Raw genomic sequence first — 24168 nt, 5'->3', positions numbered from 1 at the left:
GTGTGTGTGTGCATGCGTGTGTGTGTCGACTATGTGTCTTCTCTTGGATCACCACCTTGCCGTGGTGGAGAAGCTTGCATGTACCAATGATCCCAAGAGCTATGCCATCCGGAGTTTGGTTCCTGGTAGGGTCACCCCAAGGCAGGTAGGTCGGGGGGGGGGGGGGGGGGTCCAGAGGAAGCGCGATCCAACAAAGACCTCAATGGCAGGACTGGTGGAAGGATGTCTCCAGGTCACGGCGGCAGTGAAGGCGGATGAAGGCTGCAACAGAGGGTGGTCCCAGTCGTCTTCTCCATGCCATTGGACTCTGGCCACCCCCTGCCAAGGACCAGGTGGTGGCTGCAGGCGTATCAGCCACTCCATGTAAAAAGCTGTCACGCATGGGCGTCCGGGTAGTGTGGCGGTCTATTTCGTTGCCTACCAACACGGGGATCATGGGATCGAATCCCCTGTGTTACCTCCAGCTTGGTCGGGCTTTCAACAGACACAGTTGGCCATGTCTGCGGGTGGAAAGCCGGATGTGGGTGTGTGTCCTGGTCCGGTCGGGGTGCCTGTTTGGGGGGGGGGGGACTAGGAGGAGTGGCGTGATCCTCCCACGCGCTATATCCCCCTGGCGAGCTCTTCACGGTCAAGTGAAAAGAAGCGGCTGGTGACTCCACATGTATCGGAGGAGGCATGTGGTAGTCTGCAGCCCTCCTGGGATCGGCAGAGGGGGTGGAGCAGCGACCGGGACAGCTCGGAAGAGTGGGGTAATTGGCCGGATACAATTGAGGAGAAGGGGGGGGGGGGATAAAAAAAACAACAACGAAGCTGTCACGCGCAGACGTCCTCCAGTTATGCGGCTCCAGGATCGGCCTCTACGCCTACCTGAAGGCCCCCGAGGGACCCAGAAGGGGGACGGTCATACTCGACCCCGAGTGACCGCCGTGTCGACTATACCCCCCTCACGATCCAGTTTCTAAGCCATCCTGCCTGTGTATGTTTGTCTAAACTGCTGAGCAGAACCGCGATTGGCCTTAATGGTCCGGCAGTCATCTTCCGTGGAAATTCCCTGACCTGTGACGACCCGGTCTTTCACATCCTATTAAAGCTGATGGAGTGCATTTTAACTGTCCCTCGCTCGGGAGTTAAGCTCCTGTAATGTAGCAGAGCAGTATCGGGGGGTGGGGGGGGGGCTCTCTAGTCATTAAAGTACCGCTGGCCTTTTAGCTTAGTACTCCATCGAGACTGCATTCACAGCCATCATGGTTGCCACGATATGCTGCTCCGAGACAACACTTGCCGAATGTGTCACACTCCCTCCATTTGTGTGCCCTCGGTTTGAAGGGAGGCTTGTTTTTGTGTTGGGTAGTGTTTTTTTTTCGGTAGGGGGGGGTACAAGATGCACACAATGACTCATGAAGCCTAGCAATTTTGATAATGACTTTGTTTGCCCATTCTCTCTCGGGCGGAGGAGGACTCGCTTCTTTTCTGGCTCTCGGTGTGTTTCCTCCCCCCCCCCCCCTCCTAAACGAGTGAAGCTAAGCCTAAACCTTACAGTATTGTTCTTGCATAATCCCCGCCGCTTTTGTTCTGGCTGCTGCACACAATATCGGGTAGACGGGAGAGCCGGGGACTCTTGCCGCTGTGGGTTTCAGTGGGGATTTTCACGTGCCGCCGACTTCCCCGTTAGCGGGCCGCGTTTCGATCCGCACACAGCTCCGGTGCACCTCGTCAGCACCGTCTTACGCATCGGTGGTGACGGTCCGGTTTAGCGGCAACTCCGCAACAGCCGCATTTGGGTCAGCCGGGACCGAAAAACCACCGTGGTAGTATGATAAACTGGAATAACCGACCCGCGGTTTGGTTTTTTCCCCTGGTCTAGGGTGTAAATTTAGTGTTCCGAGGGAGCGCGATCGCTCGCATTTTATTGATTTGGTCGTTTCTAACTCAGGAGACGGTCAACTTGGAAACCGCCGTCCTGAAGAACCGGTGCCGGTATGGGCCTACCAACAGGCATGGTGGTTAACTGTCCTCTTAGTTGTGTTATTCATGAAGATTGAGTCATTATTCAGTCAGGCTTGGGGGAAAGAGTTAGTCCCTGGGTGATGAAATGCCCCGCGTGCTTGCATGCTCGCAGCCTCGTGTAACGCCATTGAAAGCGTATTGGTGGAACTGGCCGAACAGTTTATTTTGTATATTTTAAACAAACTTTTGGTTCCCTGCCTGTTGCTTTAGCAGTGACCCCCCACCCCTCCCATATACTTTCGACTGGTTGTGCGAGCCAGGCTATCGGCCACAGCGCCGAATAAAAGGCCATATTGGGGACGCGGTATTGATTTTGCTCTCGTCTTTCACGGGCTTACTGGCAAAATGGGAGTTGTTTATATGATTACTTGCTGCTTGTTTTTCAATGGAGGCCTTGTTTCATAACCTGAACCGTGTCGGTGTGTTTTTTTTTTTTTTTGTATGGAAGACTAGGCCAGTTAAAAATGTTTATTTTGCTGCTCGCCTTCTCAGAAATCCGCCCACTCAAAGTGGAAGGGAGCTGGAGCGATGCGCTGGCTGTTCTGCTGGAGTAGTCAAGGTCACTTGATGATGGAGGCGTATTTTTTGCTTCTGAATGGAAAACGCTCCGCTGGTCCCTCCTGATGCTCCCAACGCCTCCCACCTCCACGTACCTATACCCCCCCCCCCCCACACACACACACACACTCATTCTCTCTCTCTCTCTCACTTGGGAAAATGGAACTACAGACGTGTTCCCATGACTTCCTCCTCGCACCAACCAAAAAGCCCCATTCATCTCCACTTGGGTCATGTGACCTGGCAGGTTTTTTTTCTTTGTGTGGTTCCCACCCACCTCCTCTCCTCCACACACACACACACACTCACGCAAAATTGCACACATGCTTTCTCTCTGACACATGCACACACACATACAAACTTGCACACATGCTTTCTCTCTCTCTCTCTCACACACACACACACACACACACACACGCCCATGCGCACACACACACATGCAAACTTGCACACATGCTTTCTCTCTCTCACACACACACACACACACACACACACACACACACACGCATGCAAACTTGCACACGTTTTCTCTCTCTCTCACACACACACACTCATGCGCGCACAAACACACACATGCAAACTTGCACACATGCTTTCTCTGACACACACACACATACAAACTTGCACACATGCTTTCTCTCTCTCTCTCTCTCACATACACACTCATTCGAACCCACACGCAAACTTGCACACATGCATTCTCTCTGACACACACATGCAAACTTGCACACATGCTTTCTCTCACTTGCGCGCACACATGCACACATGCGTTCTCTCACATGCACACACACATTGACAAAACAGACGCATAAACTCTCATTTTCAGGGTGTCTTGGCCTTTGAGGCGAGGGAGAAGTGCTGGTCATTCAAGTCGCCATTTAAACATTCCTTGTCCACCCCCACCCCTCCACCCCGCGTGCCCCCACCCGTGCTTTTGAAGAATTATGTGATGGTGTTTCTTCCGCATAATGAAATCTGAAAAGAAGGCATGCTTTTGTTGTGTTTCCAAGTCTCTTTTGAGTCTGCCTCGGTGGGCCGGCTCGCTTAGCGCTGCATGTTGTCAAGCGAGGGGCCCGCCCGCTTTACTTTTGATGATGTCACCTTTCAAGATCCCACGGGGAAATAGATTTCTCTGTTATCGCTTCTCTTTCATGTCACATCCCGTCGCTGTTGTGTGTCCTGAATTATGGTGTTGGAAGGTCCAAGCTCAGGAGGTTGTGGACTATATGTGCATATACAACATGGGGACCTATGAGCAGAGGAGTCCTACAAGTATCACTGCATGTTCATCAGAGATGTGGCAAAAATACTTTTTCTGCATATTTGCACTGGTGATTTAAATATATATAAATATATATATATATGTGTGTGTGTGTGTGTGTGTGTGTGTGTGTGTGTGCGTATGTAAGCCTTTTCTAAATTAACTTCTTTTAAAAAGTGCTTATGGGGGCGGCGTCCGGGTAGCTTAGCGGTCTATTCCGTTGCCTACCAACACGAAGACCGCCGGTTCGAGTCCCCATGCTACCTCCGGCTTGGTCGGGCGTCCCTGCAGACGCAATTGGCCGTGTCTGCGGGTGGGAAGCCGGATGTGGGCATTTGTCTTGGTCGCTGCACTAGTGCCTACGCTAGTCGGTCGGGGCGCCTGTTTGGGGGAGAGGGGGGAATAATGTGACCCTCCCATGCGCTACGTCCCCCTGGCGAAACTCCTCACTGTCAGTTGAAAAGAAGCGGCTGGCGACTCCACATGTATCGGAGGAGGCATGTGGTAGTCTGCAGTCCCCCCCCCCCCCCCCGGATCAGCAGAGGAGGTGGAGCAGCAACCGGGACAGCTCGGAAGAGTGATTGGCGGGATACAATTGGGGAGAAAAGGGGGGGGCGGGGAGTGTTTATGAGTGTGTGTAAATGCTAAAGTTCTGGATTTACTCATCTCAAACAAAATGAATTAAGTCCAAAAACCCTTTCAAACCAAAGAAATGTGTAACCTCTTGTAATTTGGAATCTGCCACAGCCAATACTGAGATTTATTTACTTAGTTTTGTTGTATACATTTTTCCTCAAAATTGGCAGCCCTGGTTCGGTTACAGCTCAAGCCCAATCAGGATCTGTGAATATATAAGACTTTGTCAGAAAACGTACAATGTTTGAATCATCAGATGTATTTATACAGTCAGTTAACCTGGCTTCATATTACCACAGTCAGAAATGGGTAAATACAGCAGACGACAGTAGAAATTTGTGTCTACTGTTGCAACACTGACACATCATCAGCCGGGTAAAACTAGCCTCTGTCACCATAGTCTCACATACTGTCAGTGAACAAAATACCCCTTTGTCATTATCATGTTGGAATATGGATGCATACCGCGGTAAATAGTTGGTTGAATCCCGTCCGCTGTCCACATGGTGATTGGATCCAGACCCGCAGCGCTCTGCGGTGTTGGCTGTTTTGGCAGCCGCTCTCCTGGTCCTGGTCTACTCACCAAGCATCTCCGATCCTCTTCCCAGTGTTGTCTGAATACATCACCGAGCGGTATGCTGACTACCCCCAAAGACCCCGAGAGCCTCCAGCCAACACAACCGCTCCGGAGACTTCAGCATAGCAGCCATGTCTATCTCCACAACCCACATGTCTCTCCATGGTTAAGCCAGCGTAATTTGGGGGTATGGAAACCACCGTTATCAGCCTTGGAATTTGATTTAAGGTCCAGAAAAGCCTTCTTTTGGGGGTCAGAATGAGTTGTTGAATCCTGTGGAGGAATCGAGACGGACTTCTTTTTCCTTTTTCTGTAATTTTTTTTCTTCTTCTTACTGGAATTTTGACCTCCAAGGTGTATTCATGTCCTGTTAATTAAGTACAAAATCTGTGGTTGTGTCCCTGAAATCTATTCCATACAAGTCCTATCACCTTACACCCATGCAGCCTCCCACATACATTCATTTTACATGTATTTCTGATTAAAGGTATACAGTTATAGTGTGTCGGTTGGTCTCGGCGTAGTCAAGTCAATTTTATTTTATTTGTGTAGCCCGATATCACGAATTACAGATTGGCCTCAAGGGGCTTTACAGCAGCGTGTGTTCTTTAGACGTTCCCCGCTATGTAAATGTTTTCTGTGGCTGTAAGAAAAGCAGAAGTAAGACTGCCTTGCGCATTATTTCATAACATAAGTTCCCCCGTGTGTGTATATATATATATATATATATATATATATATATATATATATAGCGCATGAGAGAGACAGATAGTTGGGCCATAAGCTGTGAAGCCCAAGAGCAGAAGGTCACACTGTCAGTGACTCACTGAGCCTGTGGGCGTGCTCTCTCTCTCTCTCTCTCTCTCTCTCTCTCTCTCTCTCTCTCTCTCTCTCGTTGTCTCTCTCACTCTCTCTCTCTCTCTCTGTCTCTCTCTGTCTCTCTCTCTCCCTGTCTCTCGTTGTCTCTCTCACTCTCTCTCTGTCTCTCTCACTCTCTCTCTCTCACTCTCTCTCTGTCTCTCCCTGTCTCTCGTTGTCTCTCTCACTCTCTCTCTCTCTCTGTCTCTCATTGTCTCTCTCACTCTCTCTCTCGCACTCGCTCTCTCTCGGTCTGTCTCTCTCTCACTGTCCCGCTCTCTCTCACTGTCTCTCTCTCTTTGTCTCTCTTGCTCACTCTCGCTCCCTCCCCGCTCTCTGTCTCTGTTTCTGTCTCTCTCACTCTCTCTCTGTCTATCTCTCTCTTTGTCGGTCTGTCTTTCTCTCTTTCTCTGTCTGTCTGTCTGTCTGTCTGTCTGTCTGTCTGTCTGTCTCTCCTTGTCTCTCTTTCTCAGTTTGTCTGTCTGTCTGTCTCTCACTCCAGCTTGGAATCGATCTGGGGTTCTGTTATGGAAATTAACCCTTTTTTTTGTTCATTTATTGACTTTTCAATATTGTAAGAAAAAAATAGGTGTTTTAAAGTTTGTTTCTTGCTAAAAAGCTGTTCTAAATTTCAACACTCCCCCCCCCTCCTGCTCTCTCTCTCTCTCTCTCTCTCTCTCTCTCTCTCTCTCTCTCTCTCTCTGCTGCTCTCTCACTTCCTATAAGTGGCAGTGGAAAAGCTCTCAGGATAAACACCTAATTGTGCTCTCCTTCTCTGTTTTGGAGCTCCCACTGCTGACCTTGATGTTGACTGATATTGAGTTATGTAAATGGGTTGGGGGTGGGGGGGGCATGTTATTTTTAAACCGAAAGAGTAAAGAGATTGTGTTTGGACAGACCACGGTGCCTGTTGTGTTTCAGTTAGCAAGGCAGCGGAGCAAAAATGGACAGTGTGTGTGGAAGTCACCTAGGTAACTCTCTGGAGCACGCGGCGCCGGTTTCTACATTTTGATTTCGGGGTATTAGAAAGGTGCACAGACGGTTTTCTCAGAATAGAGCTCAAAAGCAACGGAGAACGGCATTTAACAGTTCCAAGTTGAAATATCACCATAAAGTGAGGATAACCGACAATGAAAAGCTGCGATGATGAATCTTTTATCCCTTCCTGTATCGTCGTTTTCAAACTTGGATGGCTGACTCCCGTAGAGATGTGACATTACATCTTCTGCCTACCAAAGCCTCCTCTTGGTTTAGTGTAGTTTTACCTGGTCTGTAATTTATTTACCCCCCCCCCATTTCTCCGTAATTTTATCCGGCTAATTACCCCAGTCTTCTGAGCAGTTCCGGTTGCTGCAGACTACCACATACCTTCTCCGATGCATGTGGAGTCGCCAGCCGCTTCTTTTCACTTGAAAGTGAGGAGTTTCGCCAGGGGAACGTAGCACGTGGGAGGATCACGTTATCCCCCCCCCCGAATAGGTGCCCCCACCAACTCGAGGAGGCGCTAGTACAGTGACCAGAACACATACCCACATCTGGCTTCCCACCCGCAAACACGGCCATTTGTGTCTGCAGGGACGCCCGACCAAGCCGGAGGCAATACGTGGACTCGAACCAGCGAACCCCATGTTGGTAGGCAATGCAATAGACCGCTACGCTACCCGGACGCCCCCCCCCCCCACACACATGCCATTGTTTTAATGTGAAACTAGTTGCCCACAATGGACTATTTCTTAAATGCAATTTATCAGCTCAGGTGTCTGGAGGCTGTCAGACAGCTCTACATCATCATCATCATCAGAATAATATTTATTTATACAGCATTTTTTTAAAATCCTGTTGTGCTTCACAAGAAATGGGAATGGAAATTAAAAAAAAGAAGTGTAGTTGAGATATGGGATGATTTATTTCTTTAACCCACTTCAAATTTTGTATGATAACATTTTGGTAGAGTAATTGACAGTAATGATTTACAGATGTGAAATACGTCATACTAATTGACGCCACATTGAAATGATGCTCATGTGGACGAGGATGCCATATTGTTAAATGTCTGTTGCTTCGACTCCTCTCCCCTTAGGTTTGTGTTTGTGTTTACGTGTTTATTTAGTATGTGACTGTGACACGCCTGTGCCACGGGGAGGGCTTCAGATGACGGTTTTAGGTGATTAACACAGGCTTTATTTTAATAATATCTTTCATTCTTTCACTCGGACGGGCTGATGTGCTGCTCTCAGGCGAGCCACGCCCCCTCTCCCCACTTGTAGCCGAGACTAAACCACACTCCCCACCACAGTGACGTACGTGTTTATTTGCGTATTTAGCGGGGAAATGAGATCCGATCACATGTGGTCACTCGAGACGCACGTGGAGACGCATTCTAATGCCGAGTGTGAACTGAAGTACCGCTACCACCTGTGATCGGATCACCCACGACGCATGTTAATACCCGGTGTAAACAGCCTCAGAGACTTTCCCACAGCGCCTACATGTACCATAATGCATTGCTGCATACTAACTTAATGGGAAACGTTGCAGGTGAATCGGCCATGCGAAATTGGCCCTAAGTGTGTGTGTCGGTCCAGGATGTCTCCCCGCCTTCCGCCCAATGACTGCTGGGATAAGCTCCACCCTCCCGCGACCCCAATTGGGATAAGCGGCTTGGATGATGGATGGGTGGATGGATGGAAGTGTTGCTTAGCTGAGAGAAGGAGGATGAACAGGGTGTTTAGAGTACATCAGGGTATTAGAAACCCTGCTAGGCTGTAGTTTTTATGGCTGCCAAATGACGTCACGATACGTCACTTGGCGGCCAGAAAAACTACATAAAAACTCAAACTATTTGAAAATGGAAAAAAACCCTATTTTCCACTGACGCCCCAGAGATACAGAAACGATCGGGAAGAACTGCAGGTGTCTTTCAAGTGCTATTGCTGTCGCAGGTAGACAGAGATCCATCCATCCATTAGCCAGACAGGGATAAGGTTGAAAATATGTGAATGTTCCCTTAGTACAATCCTAGGTCAGTATAACCCATCTTTTGGTCCAAAACTCAGGTTGTAAAGCCGTCTCAGTATAGTTGTTAAAGTGACCCAGTCGAGTAGCTAGTTGGTTAGCGTACCCATGTTCAGCCCTTTCCCTCTGGGGGTTGTCAGTGGGATATGAACAAACCAATTAGACAGTACTAAGGTAAAGTCTCTCCATTTGTTTATTCATTTCACACTCGGATGTTATATGTTAGCTAGGCAGCTAATCACAAGCTCTCTGTTAAAAAAAAAAAAGGCCAAAGGAGGAAATGTAATAATGAGCCATAGTTTTCTTTGACTAGGCTGATGAGCCTGTCCTCTTTGGCTGAAGATTTGACAGTGTGATCACCTGGTATGGTGACTGATCAGGAGGAAAATCTGCAAACTGTTGACACTCCATGACACATTGCTGCCTATATAGGCAATAGCAGGTACTACAATACTGACATATCCTAATTTAATGCTTTGGATGGCATACTAATGAAAACCCACTATTGAAATCAAAGACGGTTGAATCAGTTCATCTGGATACAATGTTTATTGACAGATCTGTCAATAAAGGTTGTATCCAGATGAACTGATGCAACCTTCTTTGATTTTCTTACCTACATTATTGAGCATGCATCAAGACCCACTGATGAATGTTTCTATGTGGATCATACCTATTAAGATTTAATGATGACTGCTAAAGTTTTTTTTTCCCATTCAAACTGGAATACATTTGGACCTGATATTGAATAATAGATGATTCTCTGAGGTGGTGCCGATCTGTCTTTGCCTGACAACGAGTTCTACAAGCTCTTTTGGGAATGTGCACTTTCATTAAATTCTCCAGAAAGTGAGAAATGGGATCAAACTCAGTAAATTAAACAGACTCAACACCTGTCTTACTTAAAATGTAAACCAATGTACATGTAAACCAAAGGGCTGACAGAGGGAACTGTCAGCCCTTTGGTTTACGTTTTACACTTCAGATCAGTTGTTATCAAATTGGTGATCTTATCCAGGACAATAAAATTGTTTTTCTCATTTCTAAAAAGACGGCAAGCAGAGATGATTGCTAAGGGAGATTGTGATGTGACCGAGTCGCAGTGGGGAACATATAGTATTTTTTGAAGAGCTAAATTCAGAAGTTACGACAGCATAGGGAGAAGCCCTGCTCTCATGGCTAGTAGTGAGGAGCCAGGAGGGAGAGGGGTCACTGCAGGGGAGGGGGTAAAATGCAGGTGGGTGGGGGTTAGTAACAGAGTGAAAGGCACAATGCTAAGAGATGGAGGGCCAGACCACAGATTGGAGGTTTGGTGGTGCAACTTCTCTAGCAGACCTGCATGTGCGCCAGTACCATAGCTTTCAATGTGATGCAAGTCGCCACAGGCAGGTGAGGAAGGAGTGCAGGAAATGGGTGACACGTGATGTTTGTCTCGTCTTACCACACTTTTCATAACCTATAGTGCTCAGTGTGATCTATGTGTGCAGCACGCTAATGAAATTACTTGTATGTGCAAACTAACTTGTCTCTAGCATTCTGAATGAGCAGTAGAGGCTTGAATAGAGTGACTTTTGGTAATCCAGATGGCGGGGAGTTGTTGTAGTCTTGGCTGGAGGTGTATAAAACTTGTTTTTGTTATTTCATGTGTCCCTGGTGTGGGAAGGGGTCGACTTAATGGACTTGAGAAGAGCAGAGTATAGAGTGGAGCTCTGCCGATTTTGACTGCGATTCGAGGATTGCATGACAACCGGATGTCAAGATTACAGATTCTTGGAAGTGTTGAAGGGACTCACTGCAGTGTTGCCAGCAGTGATAGTCGGGCTACCTTAATATCTCACAATGTCTTATCATCTCCTAAACTTTTTTCCCTTCCCATGTCTCCATGGCTCTGAATTTTGGATGTGATAATACAAGCTGGTTCACTGGGTAGCAGAAGTGAGCTCAGCCTAAGCACCACCCGTGTCTTAACTCCTCAGTTTTGCTGTGAGTGGCCAGGGATGGATCGAAACTCAAAATAGGGATTTGGTATTTTTTTGCTTTCCTCTTACATTTTGGCCCGTGCCGTTAACGGTGTTGAGTTTTCTACCCCAAGTAGTTACGAGTTTCGGTTAGTAAAACATTAATGCTGCCTGGTCCAGATGCTTTTTTGGAGTCAGTGAGTCAGAGCGCAGAGTCAAGGATGTTTTGAGTTCACGAGGCGGGTGGGGTGAACATCTGTTTTGTGTGTCCGTTGCAAAGATGGCCGTACGTGCTCAAACTCTGTCCAAATGAAGATGTCATCCCCAGCACTAAAATGAGCATTCGCTTGGACATGTGAGGTTTGAGCTGACCATGTTCTTTTGTCCATTTAACTCTCTTGAGTCACATTTCCAGTGTCCACTGTTTTTGTGACCTCGCTGCATCATCGGTGACAAGGGTGAACCCCGGCATGGAAGTGAAACCGCGTGTGGTGTTGGTTGTGTAATTGGTTCTCCAGAACGGCAACACCAGTGACCTCATCGAACTCGACTTGGTTACTCGGCGACGTCCAAATCACATCACAGTTACAGAAGACATTTGATGAACTGCAACTCGTCTCTGTCAAAATCTGATTCATAAAAATAGTCTTTTGAATTTTCTGTTTGGGTGTGTAAAGATATTGTTCTCTTACTGTTTGCTGGTGGTGTGTTGTTTATCAGCATCTTGAACACCTGGGATTTCTGCCATGATGTGAACGGTAATCATTGTTGTCAGAAGAAGGTATTCAATAAGTCCCTGCGTGGGTTTGAGCAGTATAGAGTGAAGTCGACAGGCTTAATTGGAGTTGTCCTTGCATCGCTTCAATCCAGTACATATCCTCAATAGCAATAGGTGGTATTATACTGACCTGACAAGGTAGTAGTGCAACGGCTTTTCTTTTTGTGTGTGTGTTGAAGGTTGTGCTGGGCAATATAGAAAGTGTTATTAGCCGTCCTCTGAGCCCTTTCTCGCATTCACAGAGCTCTGTCTCTGTTATTTCAGTCTTTCAGTAATCTTGGGGGGTGGGCGTCCTGGCGGTGTGGCAATCTATTCCGTTGCCTACCAACACGGGGATCGCCGGTTCGAATCTCCGTGTTACCACCGGCTTGGGCGGGCATCCCTACAGACACAATTGGCCGTCTCTGCGGGTGCGAAGCTGGATGTGGGTATGTGTCCTGGTCGCTGCACTAGCGCCTCCTCTGGTCGGTCGGGGCGCCTGTTCAGGGGGGAGGGGGAACTGGGGGGGTGAGCCTCCCACACGCTACGTCCCCCTGGCGAAACTCCTCACTGTCAGGTGAAAAGAAGCGGCTGGCGGACTCCACATGTATCGGAGGAGGCATGTGGCAGTCTGCAGTGGGACTAGTTTCAGTAATACTCCCTCACATATTTCAGACCTCGTTTTGTGAGAAATCTGAGGTAACCTTTATTCATGATATCAATTCGGATACCAAAATTGTGCAGTTGTGCATCAGGATGTGACAAGATCCAGATGCCATCTTGACCCTATACCCCTGAAAGATGGTGCCACCTATGGACGACATGAATGTGAGCGAGATTTTGCCCACCAATTGTTTCCCCATCAACATTTATTTCACCAGATACCCAAATTGTGTCGTTGTTGTGTTTAGCTTTAGGGATGCCGTATTGATTCTAAATGTGTACTACGTCTGAGTCAGCAGCCTTGGCCCCCGTTTCCTCCGCTTACTTTCAGTCAGCGTTTAAGTTTTGCCGCTTTTTTTTGAGCTGCGACAGACCTGTTTCCTCTTTTCTAGACAAACGCCTATTTCCTCCTCCTGTGTGTGTGTTTGTGTGTGTGTGTGTGTGTGTGTGTGTGTGTGTGTGTGTGTCTTACGCCGTCGCTCTGTAATGCATGAACTGGCGTGAGGTCCTTGTCAGGGGTTTATGAAGCCAGCGACTTGTCGGCTGTTGAGCTGCGAGGCGGCCGGCCACAGTGGAGTCACCTTGAAAAAGAGCTCGCCCTCTCCGTCCAGTTTCATCTGTTTTTTTGGTTCTTTTCCTCAGGAAGCAGGTTGAAGTCGGGGGCGAGGGAGGGAGGGAAACAACAGGGCCCGTCTGTTCTCAAGGTTTCCGGTGAGTCCCCATCTCTTCCTTTCTTTTCTGTCTCTGTAGGCAGTGGCAGGATGCAGTAGGCCTCAGGGTGTGGCTCTCATATGTACTGGGCTAGTCTCTCTCTCTCTCTCTCTCTCTCTCTCTCTCTCTCTCTCTCTCTCTCTCTGTGTCGTCTCCCATGTGTCTTCAGTGGACATGGACGTCACGGTTAGATGTTTGCAGGCCGAAACAGCGCACGTTCTGGTAAGTTTGCGGTGCAGCTCGGCTCCTTCCAGAAGCATTGTTGCTGTCGTGCCGCGGGTTGGACGGGAGGAGATCTTGCGCCGGATTCAGCCCGAGACTCAAGCTGAAGAGAAGCGGCTTCCTCTCGGCATTGTTGCGGCTCTGTTTTTGTCAGATCATTCAGCATCTTGTGGCTCGGTGCGGAGGAAATGGCGTCGCCGGAGTAACACTTAGAAACGCTTATCGGGAAATGATATATCTCCGCAGCTGATGTGTCAGGACTCTTCTCTCTCATCGGTGCTGTGCGGCAAGGGGATTTGACACTATGACGTTTCCAACGCAGGCGTTTGTGCGCTCAAGAGGATATTTGCCTCCGACTTATCTTTTCTTTACTGTTCACCGCATCTGTCAGACCAAGTCCAGGGTTTGGTTCTGCGAGTGTCGTGAATGTCTCTATTCGTTCCTGGGTCACTTGTTTCCTTCAGGCCCGCTCCCCTCACAACACACTAGTTTGTGTATAGGCCCGTACCTTGCTCAGCAGTTTTATCAATTCTCCAATCTACTTTTTGCTCTCGTGTGTGTTTGTGTATATTTACTCGCTAGAAACACACCCGCTTAGCTCACGGCGACACTGCGTGTAGTCCTGTGTGGTTTCAGAAGTAAGAGCTAGGTGCACTGTGACGCCGCGCTTGTTTCGCAGGCTGTTAACTGCTGTCGAAAACTGTTGCAAGCTACTGGCACCAGCCATTTGACAGGATATCCTGGACACATGGGTAGAGCAAGAAGTGGGGCAGTTACTGTGAAACAAAGGGCCTTGTTACGATGCAGTGGGTCGCACACCAGCCCAGCTAGCCTCACATACACGGGGGAGGGGGGGCAAGCGGGGCTTTGAGATGGTCGCAGCATGCATCGTCTGTCCGGCCTCCAACTTGAAGCCGGTCAGCTGAGTGGGGAAAGGAGGAAGATATATCGGAGTCCGTCATGAAACAGGTCATTGCATGCATAGGCTGGGGGGGGCGGGGGCGGGGCCGGGGGGTCTTAAATAGTTGAACATCAAAACATGCTGCTTGATCTTACAGCATGACAGTTCTGCCCTTTGTTTACCTCTCTGCCATATTTCTTTAATACCCCCCCCGCCACCCCTGCACCACCCTCCCTTCCCTCCCCTATTTTTCTCTCTGCTGTTTTGTCAGCCTTTTGTCTTGTGGCCCCTCGCTGCCTCGTGGGCCTTTCCTACGAGGAAGGTGCCGGGGGGGGGGGGCGGGCTGCATGTGGACAGAGAACCAAGGCCAGATAAGGATCTCCAGACCGATGAACCTGCTCTGTCAGGGTCTCCTTGTGGCGACTGGTGTGTTTTGTGGGAGTGAATATTTCAGATGAACTCTGCACAGCGGCGGAGCGGCGGGGGTGGGGGGGGATCATGGCATGTGCTCCAAAAAGGGTGTGGAATACGGGCCCACTCAAGCATGCTGCACAACTGTGTCTGCATGTGATGTGTGTGTGTGTGTGTGTGTGCAGTTGAGTGTGGATTCTGACACCCACACCGCTGCTCGGGGGCGTAACAAGAGCCCACCATAGCGTGGCTGGTGGGTGCACGTGAAGGCTCTTGGCTCAGAGTAACACAACGACTCTCGGCCGGCGGCACTGTGTCGGTGGCCTCTTGTCTCTGTGTTTCAAATGAAGGACAGTGCTCTTTTTTTTCCCTTCTTTTTCTTTTTTGTGGACTGGCACATAAGGCAGGCCCCTGCGGCGGAGGTGTTGCATGAAGGGCTAAAAGGAGGAGGGGGGGGGTCCTTTTGAAATCCTCCCAGCACGTAGGTTGGTGCAGCCGTGGCCACAACAGATGCACAACGACTCAGATGTCCGCACAGGTTTTTGTTGTGCACACACAAATCTTACCACACACACACACACACACACACACACACACACACACACACACACACACACACACAAGGAAAAGAAGTTAAGCAGCCTATATGCGGTATGCACACCAGAGGCTATCCAGACAGCTATGAAAAGTTGAAGAGGAACAGTGCTGCAGGGAGGAAGAGGAAGAGGAAGAGAGACCTGTCAGAGTGACTCTAGCCTCACGCAACCGTGCTGGGAACAAATACGTTTTGTTCTTTTGTTCTTCTGTTTTGTTGTTTTGTTTTGTTGTTGTTGTTTTTTTGCCCATCTGTCCGCGTTGATGGATTGATTGATCGTCAGCTGCGGGTTTTTGTTTTGTGCGACATGTTTTCCCTGCTGATGTGGCTGTTTGGTGATGGTTTGACTGTATAAACAAAGGCTGATGTAACAGGGGCGGGGGGGTGGGTGGTTATAGCAAAACAAAAAATAGACCCCGCCTCTTGCTTTGCTTTGTTGTGAGCATGCTCCACATGGGTTGTGAGTCTCAAACTTTGCTTGCTAATGTGTTTGTGTGCGGGCGAAGTTTGGAGTTCGGAGGGGGGGTGTTCTCTGGGTGGTCACGCTGACATTGGCAGTGAAAATGTGCTGCTTCATGTTCCCTCTTACCAGTAATGCCCCCCCACCCCCCACCCCTACTGGAAGGTGCCAGAGGGAGCTGGCAAGAAAGGAAAGGAAGTGCTTTTCTTAGATCATGTTCCTCTTGATACCCAGAGTGGCAGCTCTCTCTCTCTTTATCTGTCTCTCTCTCTGTCTCTGTCTCTCTCTTTCTCGCTGTCTGTTTCTCTGTGTATCTCTCTCTGTGTGTCTCTCTCCTCTCTATCTGTGTCTCTCTCTATCTCTCTCTCTCTTTCGGTCTGTCTCTTTCTCTCATCTCTCTGTCTGTCTGTCTCTCTCTCCTCTCTCTGCCTGTCTCTCTCTCTGTCTCTCTCTCTCTCGGTCGCTCTCTCTATATGTCTCTGTTTGTTTCTCTCTTGCTGTCTCTCTTGCTGTCTCTCTCTCCTCTCTCTGTCTCTGTCTCTCTCTCTCTCCTCTGTCTATCTGTCTGTCTCTCTCTGTCCCTCCCTCTGTCTCTGTCTCTCTCTCCTCTGTCTATCTGTCTCTCTCTCTCCCTCCGTCCCTCAGTAGAGGGCACGTCCTCTCACATTACCCTCCATGAATTATTGAGGTGGACCCTGCTACTTTTCTGCTGTTCAAAACAAATCGCAGTCCCCCCCTCTCCATCCCTCTGTCCTCTCTTCTTACCCTCCATTGGCCTCTTTATTGATGGATTTTATTTCCTGGTTCTGTGCTCTGGCAGCGGATCAGCTTGCCACACGTGGGCGGGGGTGGGGTGAGGGGGTGGGGTGGGGGGTGAGGTGGTGGTGATGGGGATGAGGTTATTGTCGTGGCAAGAGGTTTTTATTAGTTTGCACCCTCTTGCGTATAATCTTCGAGATTTATGGCCCACCTGGGTCATGTGACCCGATGACACGCGACATCTCCCATTACCGGCAGGTGGGCGAGCATTTGAAGTCAGATTAAGTGTGTGTGTGTGTGTGTGTGTGTGTGTGTGTGTGTGTGTGTGTGTGTGTGTGTGTGTGTTTGTGTGTGTGTGTGTGTGTGTGTGCGCGCCCCCCCCCTACCTTTTTGTTCATAATCTGCAATGCGATCTGGTCTTGGATTCTAAAAATGGAGTTGTCAGGCGAGGGAGGAGAGGTGAGGAGATTGATGAGGGGATGAAAGGGAGGTGAGGAAGAGGGGGATGAGTAGGAGGGTGAAAGCAGAGCGGGGATGAAAGGGATGAGTACAGAAGAGAAGATGAATGCTCGGAGAGAGGGGGTTCAGATGGAAAGGAGAGCGAGGGAGCAGGGGCACGTGGAAGGCGGGTCATAATTTTGATAAATGACTTGTATAATTTGTCGGGTATCTTCTACAGTCATCGGTTTGAAATGGAGCAGAGTGTAATGGGATCAGCTCTTCACTGCTCTTTGACTCCATTTACCAGTTTTTGGACATTATGACGTGAGCCCGAAGCCCTCTGAGCCTGTAGGTGTGATTTAGGGCTGTACAAATAGACTTGGCTTGACTTCAGGCTGTCGCTTCACCCCGTCCGAGTGAAACACATATACACATAAAATCACACACACACACACACACATACACACACACACACACACACACACACACACACACACACACACACACACACACACACACACACCCAGGTTGCAGCATATCAGATGTTTGGCTTGATGAGGTTTGACAGGAAGCTCAGTAACCAGGCTTCATTTACAGCACGAGATGATGGAGACAGACACAGAGACGATCAGCAGCTGATACACAGTCACCGGGCGCTCATGAACACACACACACACACACACACACACACACACACAGACACACACAGAATTTATAGACATGCACACACACACACACACACACACACACTGAAGCATACACATACACATAGAATTTATAGACACACACACACACACACACACACATTTAAGCACGCACACACACACTGAAGCACACACATACACACAGAATTTATAGACATGCACACACGCACACACACGCACACACACACACACACATTGACGCACACACATACACTAAAGCACACATACACACACACATTGAAGCACACACACTAAAGCGCACACACACACATACACTGAAGCACACACACACACACACACACACACACACTAAAGCACACACACACACACGCTAAAACACACACACTAAAGCGCGCACACCGAAGCACACACACACACACTAAAGCACACACACACACATTGACGCACACACACTAAAGCACACACATACACTAAAGCACACATACACACATTGAAGCACACACACTAAAGCGCACACACACACATACACACACATACACTGAAGCACACACACACACACACACTAAAGCACACACACACACACACTAAAGCACACACACGCACACACCGAAGCACACACACACACTAAAACACACACACTGAAGCATGCACACACACACTAAAGTACACACACTGAGGCATACACTGAAGCGCACGCACACACACATATACACATACACTGAAGCACACACACCGAAGCACACACACACACACACAAAAACACACAAACTAAAACACACACACACTGAAGCACGTACACACACACTAAAGTACACACACACATGCACACAGTAGAGTGGGTCTTCTATCTGGCTGTGCAGCAAGACTCCGCAGAACCAGATGACCAGCCTGTCCTCTGGTTACTCTGCTGAAACTGGGCAAAACATGTTCAAACCAAGTGACTGTGTGTGTGTGTGTGTGTGTGTGTGTGTGTGTGTGTGTGTGTGTGTGTGTGTGTGTGTGTGTGTGTGTGTGTGTGTGTGTGTGTGTGTTTCCGGCTATTCAGTGATCCTCAAGGCTGCCCATATCTCTGAGTCAGCCACAGTTCTCAGAAGTAGATGACAGGTTGACGAGAACACACACTTAATCAAATGAACCCCCGCCCACAAACACACACACACACACACACTGACACACCTAGAGGCAAACCCTTGGTCAGTTTCGAAAACACTGTGACGCCATAAAATACATTTAGCACTACCACAACATGTGCACGCGCACACAATTTGAAGAAATCCCCCCGAGCTGAAGGCCCCTGACAGCCTGGCTGACGGGTTCCTGTCATGTGTGCCACACCTGCTGTGATGGAGAGCCATTACTGAGGACCCCCACCCTACTGTGGGCACAGTACAACAGAATCGATCACATAGACAGACACACAATCTCCCACTTTCTCACACATACAAAAATCCTGTGCAAATGTGATGTTTCTGGGCCCAGTAGTTAGCACTGTCGCCTCACGACAAGAAGGTCCCGGGTTCGAACCCCGGGGTTGTCCAACCTTGGGGGGGTCATCCCAGGTAATTTCTGTGTGGAGTTTGCATGTTCTCTCCCCGTGTCTGCGGTGGGGTTTCTCCGGGTGCTCCGGTTTCCCCCACCATCAAAAAGACATGTACGTTAGGGTTAATACTCCTGCCCTTGCCCCTGAGCAAGGCATGGCGAGACAAACCAGAAACAGCTACACAGATAGGATGGGTTAAATGCAGAGGAAGATCTGCCCCAGGGGGGCTAATAAAGTAGGAAGAAGAAGAAAGATTTTTCCCTCGTTTAATTTTTGCTTGTTTTGTTTGGAGCCGTGCAGGCTCTTGGGTATAAAGAGCCGGGGGGGGGGGCAGCTGCCACACATAAACAGCCCCGCTGTGCAAACCAGGGCCCAACAAGCACTGATGAGTGGACGGAGGGACGGATGAATGGAGGCAGGCATGAGTACAGGGAGGTGCGGAGGGATGCGCTTAGCCTGTCTGCCCACGGTGAAACTGACAGCTTGTTCCCAGCCCGACGTTTACATCTTTGTTCATATTTTCATCTCTCTCTCTCTCTCTCTCTCTCTCTCTCTCTCTCTCTCTCTCTCTCTCTCTCTCTCTCTCTCTCTCTGAACTTGTTTTTCTGTCCACCTCCATCCCCTCGCCGCCGCCCACTCTGGCCTGCCTCCCCCGGAGCGGAGAACAAAAACCCAATTTTATCTTGAGGTGAAATAAAGGCGTGAGAGAGAGAGAGAGAGATGCACAGCTGCACGCATTGAACAACACTCGGGTTGTGTAGATGGTCCTCATCGTTTTTTTGTGTGTGTGTGACGCAATCCTTCCGGTCCTCACGTGCGCGTCTCATTTCGCCGAATGGAGCGGGTTCGGCGCTGAGCGGCGGGCGTGACTCATTTTTCGGAGAGTTGTGACAAACAAACGTGACTTGAGTATGATGCTATTCGCTTCGGAAAGAAAGATGCGGCTACCTCGCCGGCTATTGATGCAGCCGCTGCCATGGCAACAGGTCCTTGAATAAAGGCTGTGTGGATTATTATGGGGTGACTCACACACACACACACACACGCGCGCACCAGGCCAGACACATAACGCACTACTGTTTTTGAATGAGCGCATGTCCCCCCCCCCCCCCACACACACACACACGGATGCAAAGAGTGAAATTTTGTACACGGTCATCGAGCATAAACGTGCACACGCACACGCACGTATACAGACACACACCTATAGGGCAAACACGCTATTCTATGTACTAGTTGTCTCTCAGGAATTAGCCTTAGCCCATCCTAATGCATTAAATATGGGGATTAAATATGTAAAGAGGCTTCTCCACGAGAGCCGGGCTTATCCCAGCCACCCAGACAGAGTGAAAAAGGTGAATTATTGATGCCTTACACACTCGGATTCGGAGATCTTTACACCCTTCTGTAACTTCGACTTTAGAGGTGGAGTTTGTTAAGAACCCTTTCCAGACCCTTCCATCGGGGGAAATAAAAGAGTCAGACATTGTATAACCCCCCCCCCTCCCGCCCAGCTTTGTTTGGGCTGGGAGACTCGTGTCTGGGTCTCGGTGACACGTCTCTGTCAGGGTCCCTCAAACAAGACGGACTTGACCGCCTGTTGGTGCCTGTTTGTGAGGTGTGTGTCGGGTTTTGAGTGTTTGCTGTGTGTGTGTTTATTTACTGCGACATGTGTGCGCGTGTGCACGCGCGCGTGCACGTATGCATCCGTGTGTGTGTGTGTGTGTGTGTGTGTATTAGGTGGAATACAAGTGTGTTTTTTGAACTCGTACAGGAGGATTAGGAGAGTCTACGGCGCTCAGGTGCTGGGCATGCGTGTTCTTGAAAAGAGCGGCGGACCGCAGAGACGTTTCAAGAATTCACATCTCACTTATGAGTCTGCCTGAGGCTTCCCTGCTCCCCCCCCCCCCCTCTCTCTCTCATATATCCGGTGGAAATGGGGGGCTTAGGGGACGCTCTGGACTGTGACCTGCTGAGGACAGCTCTTTTCCAGATAAGATTTAAATGCTTACTGGCTACCGTGTGCTGCTACACCACCGCCTAACAGTTTGGAGAACCCCCACATCACTTCAGACGGGGTGTAAGCCACACCTGTCAACACCGGGGTTGGAAAATAAGGGAACTTTTCCGTCGCACCGCATCTGGGCCGTCCTACCACCCCTGCCACTGTCCACATACCCCTTACATCTAGACTAGGGTGCACACAGTGAATCCTTTGTGGTGGTGGTGGGGTCCCCCTTTTTCTCCTCCAATTGTACCCGACCAATTACCCCACTCTTCCGAGCTCTGCTCCACCCCCTCTGCCAGTCCGGGGAGGGCTGCAGACTACCACATGCCTCCTCCGATACATGTGGAGTCACCAGCCGCTTCTTTTCACCTGACAGTGAAGAGTTTCGCCAGGGGGACGTAGCACTTGGAAGGATCACGCTATTCCCCCCAGTTCCCCCGAACAGGCGCCCCGACCAACCAGAGGCGGTGCTAGTACAGAACCCAGGACATATAACCACAACCGGCTTCCCAGCCACAGACACAGCCAATTGTGTCTGTAGGGACGCCCGACCAAGCCAGAGGTAACACAGGAATTCGAACCGGCAATCCCTGTGTCCGATGGCAACGGAATAGACCGCTATGCTACCGGGACGCCCTTTCACACAGTGAATCCTAAAATCACCAGTAACAACCACTTGCTTTAATATGTCCGCGCAACAAGGATTGGGTTAATTGGTTCCTGTATTATAGGCGGTCAGAATCAGATATGTGGTTGAAAGTGAGCTTCTGCGAACTTCCCTGCCTGCACTATATCATGAAAACACGAGAGGGCATATAAATTCAGCACTCAGAAGTGGATTTATCACTTGAACGAGGATATGTACATTTCACTTACACATTATGCTTCAGTTGTGATTTTTAGATAGGCTACTGGTAAGTGAGACAATTGGTAGAGGAGGGTGATTATGAAAATGGATGGAGAGGTAGGGTCAGTGAGAGGATGGGTGGGGGACACCGTTTTATTCGTCCTGGGGGTCTCTTGCATCTGCGAGGTACACATAGGTTGCAGACTTTGCATTCCTCAACACCTTCTGAGAAGGGGGGGGGTGTATTTATGAGCTTGACCAGTGTGGTTGATTTACATGACAGTAAAGCTCCCACCTTCCTCCTCGTCCTCCGTCAGCATGCCATTTCACTGCCCCCCCCTCCCCACACTTCACTTAAATCCTATTCAGGAGAACAATACAAAGACAACTTAAACTTAAACTTCAAAAAACGAAATTACAAACTTCAGCAGGGGACAATGAAAAGAACAAAAACACAAAAGGGCGTCCGGGTGGCGTGGCGGTCTATTCCGTTGCCTACCAACATGGGGATCACCGGGTTTAATCCCCGTGCTACCTCCGGCTTGGTTGGGCGCCCCTACAGACACGACTGACTGTGTCTGCAGGTGGGAAGCCGGATGTGGGTGTGTGTCCTGGTCGTTGCACTAGCGCCTCCTCTGGTCGGTCAGGGCGGCTGTTCGCAGGGGAAGGGGAACTTGGGACGGCTTGGAAGAGTGGGGTAATTGGCCAAGTAAAATTGGGGAGGAAAAAGGGGGAAAAATCCAAAAAGAAAAAAAAAAGGTTTTTATGGGGTAATAAATAATGTCAGTAGATGAGAAGCCCAGATATGAGGGCCTGCCTATGGATAATGGAGAACATGACAGGTACTTTGTTTATCCATCCATCCATCCATAATCTGAACTGCTTGTCCAAATCATATTAAAGAGGGAATTATATCCCACCAATGTTTCAAAAATTGTTTGCGATGAGGTACCAAAGCTTGTTTTGTTTAGGATGTCGTTCTTCCAGGTATGCCAGGTGACCTTAAATATTGTGTTGGATGAGTCACAATCAAGCACATAATGGATCTTAATTTTCCAAATAAACTGAAATAGGAAGCTGTCAACTTTCTTGACAAAAGATTTAGGAGCCCCTAATACCAAAGCAGAATAAACCAAACACGTTAAACCGTGCGTTTTAGGTGAAAGAATATGACCTCTGAGTGACAAGTCTCTCACCAACCACATGTTCAATTATTTTGTATTTTATCTATTAGGGATTTAAATGTAGGTCTGTTCTTGCTATTTGGTTTTAGCAGATCTTAATGCCCAACAGATAGGCATGTCACTTGGTCTTTAATCTGAATACCTACTACTTAGTTTAACTGACTGGGTTTTTCTTTCAGTGCAGACAGCTCATGGTTTTTAATATTTATAGTCAGAGCTGATACCTCAGAACAAGCAGCAAAGCAGTCTACAGCTTTTCTCATCCCTCCCTCATAGAAAAATTGCATCATCCGCCAGCTGGGTATATTTGATCTCTGTGTCTGATATTTTCATTCCTTTGAAAAGGTCTTTATTAATATGTAATGTCATCAGCTGTGTAACTAACACAAAAAGAAAGGGGGCAGCGGGGCTGCTTGTCTTATTCCTTTGGAGATGTTAAATCTAGGGGTGGTGCCAAAGGACAGTTTAACTGTGCTATACTGTACATATCGCTTGAAATAGGGTCTGAATAAAAATAAAGAAAGTCAGTTGCATCATATAGAAAAAATGGGACTGACGGAATCAAACGCCCTTTCCTAGAAACACACTAGCGTCCTCCAGTGCAGAGTAATAGTCTAAACCGTGTTGCAGTATTTACAGGCATTGGACAGCAGCGATTTTTAAATTGTTTGAAAAATAGCATTAAAGTTGTTAAAATTTAAATTTTGGTGTCAGTCGTTTCTTAACATGCATACGAACATAGTGTAACGTGCATGGATAAGTAGACACGTTGGCCTTTAGCTAACGGGTCGGACGCTAGTTGAGCGGTCAGCGATGTCTCCCGCGGCGCGGACGTTACGGGTTCGCGTCCCGGTCGCGGCAGCTCCTGTGATGGCCCACTCGCTGAAACCGTTACAATATGTATTGCTGCATTTATTTATCTTGACAGGATATAGAGTTTAAAACCGTAGCATGGTCGCGCTAGTAGTTTTTAAGTTCCGGGCGTTGTTTGGGACCGTTTAAATATTTATTTTCAGTTCTTTTTGTTAGATTTCACGCTTTGTAGGCCTTGTTACCTTTGTTAGATTAGCGATATGTGTTTTCCGTTTGGTTTTTCAGGTAATATTTTCACCTTTTCAATTTTGCAATTTCAAG

At 48.7% G+C, this 24168-nt stretch overlaps 1 protein-coding gene across 3 annotated transcripts in view; it reads left to right on the top strand.

Annotated features, from left to right (window-relative positions):
- Positions 1-24168, top strand: part of elmo1 (engulfment and cell motility 1 (ced-12 homolog, C. elegans)) — a 132190-nt gene that overhangs the window by 14344 nt on the left and 93678 nt on the right. Inside the window, exon 1 of one of the 3 annotated variants that reach the window (XM_056298188.1) lies at positions 12856-13001. The exons of 1 other annotated variant lie outside the window; for it this stretch is intronic. The gene's annotated coding sequence lies outside the window, so the exon portion shown is untranslated. Of the gene's footprint in view, positions 1-12855; positions 13002-13153; positions 13224-24168 lie in introns of those variants that run through there. One more of the 3 variants, XM_056298189.1, reaches the window with a different exon arrangement.

This window comes from Lampris incognitus, chromosome 18 (assembly GCF_029633865.1).
Source record: "Lampris incognitus isolate fLamInc1 chromosome 18, fLamInc1.hap2, whole genome shotgun sequence".
Taxonomy (NCBI): domain Eukaryota; kingdom Metazoa; phylum Chordata; class Actinopteri; order Lampriformes; family Lampridae; genus Lampris; species Lampris incognitus.
The sequence above is the reverse complement of the archived record's forward strand: the minus strand, read 5'-3'. Positions and strand labels throughout refer to the sequence as shown.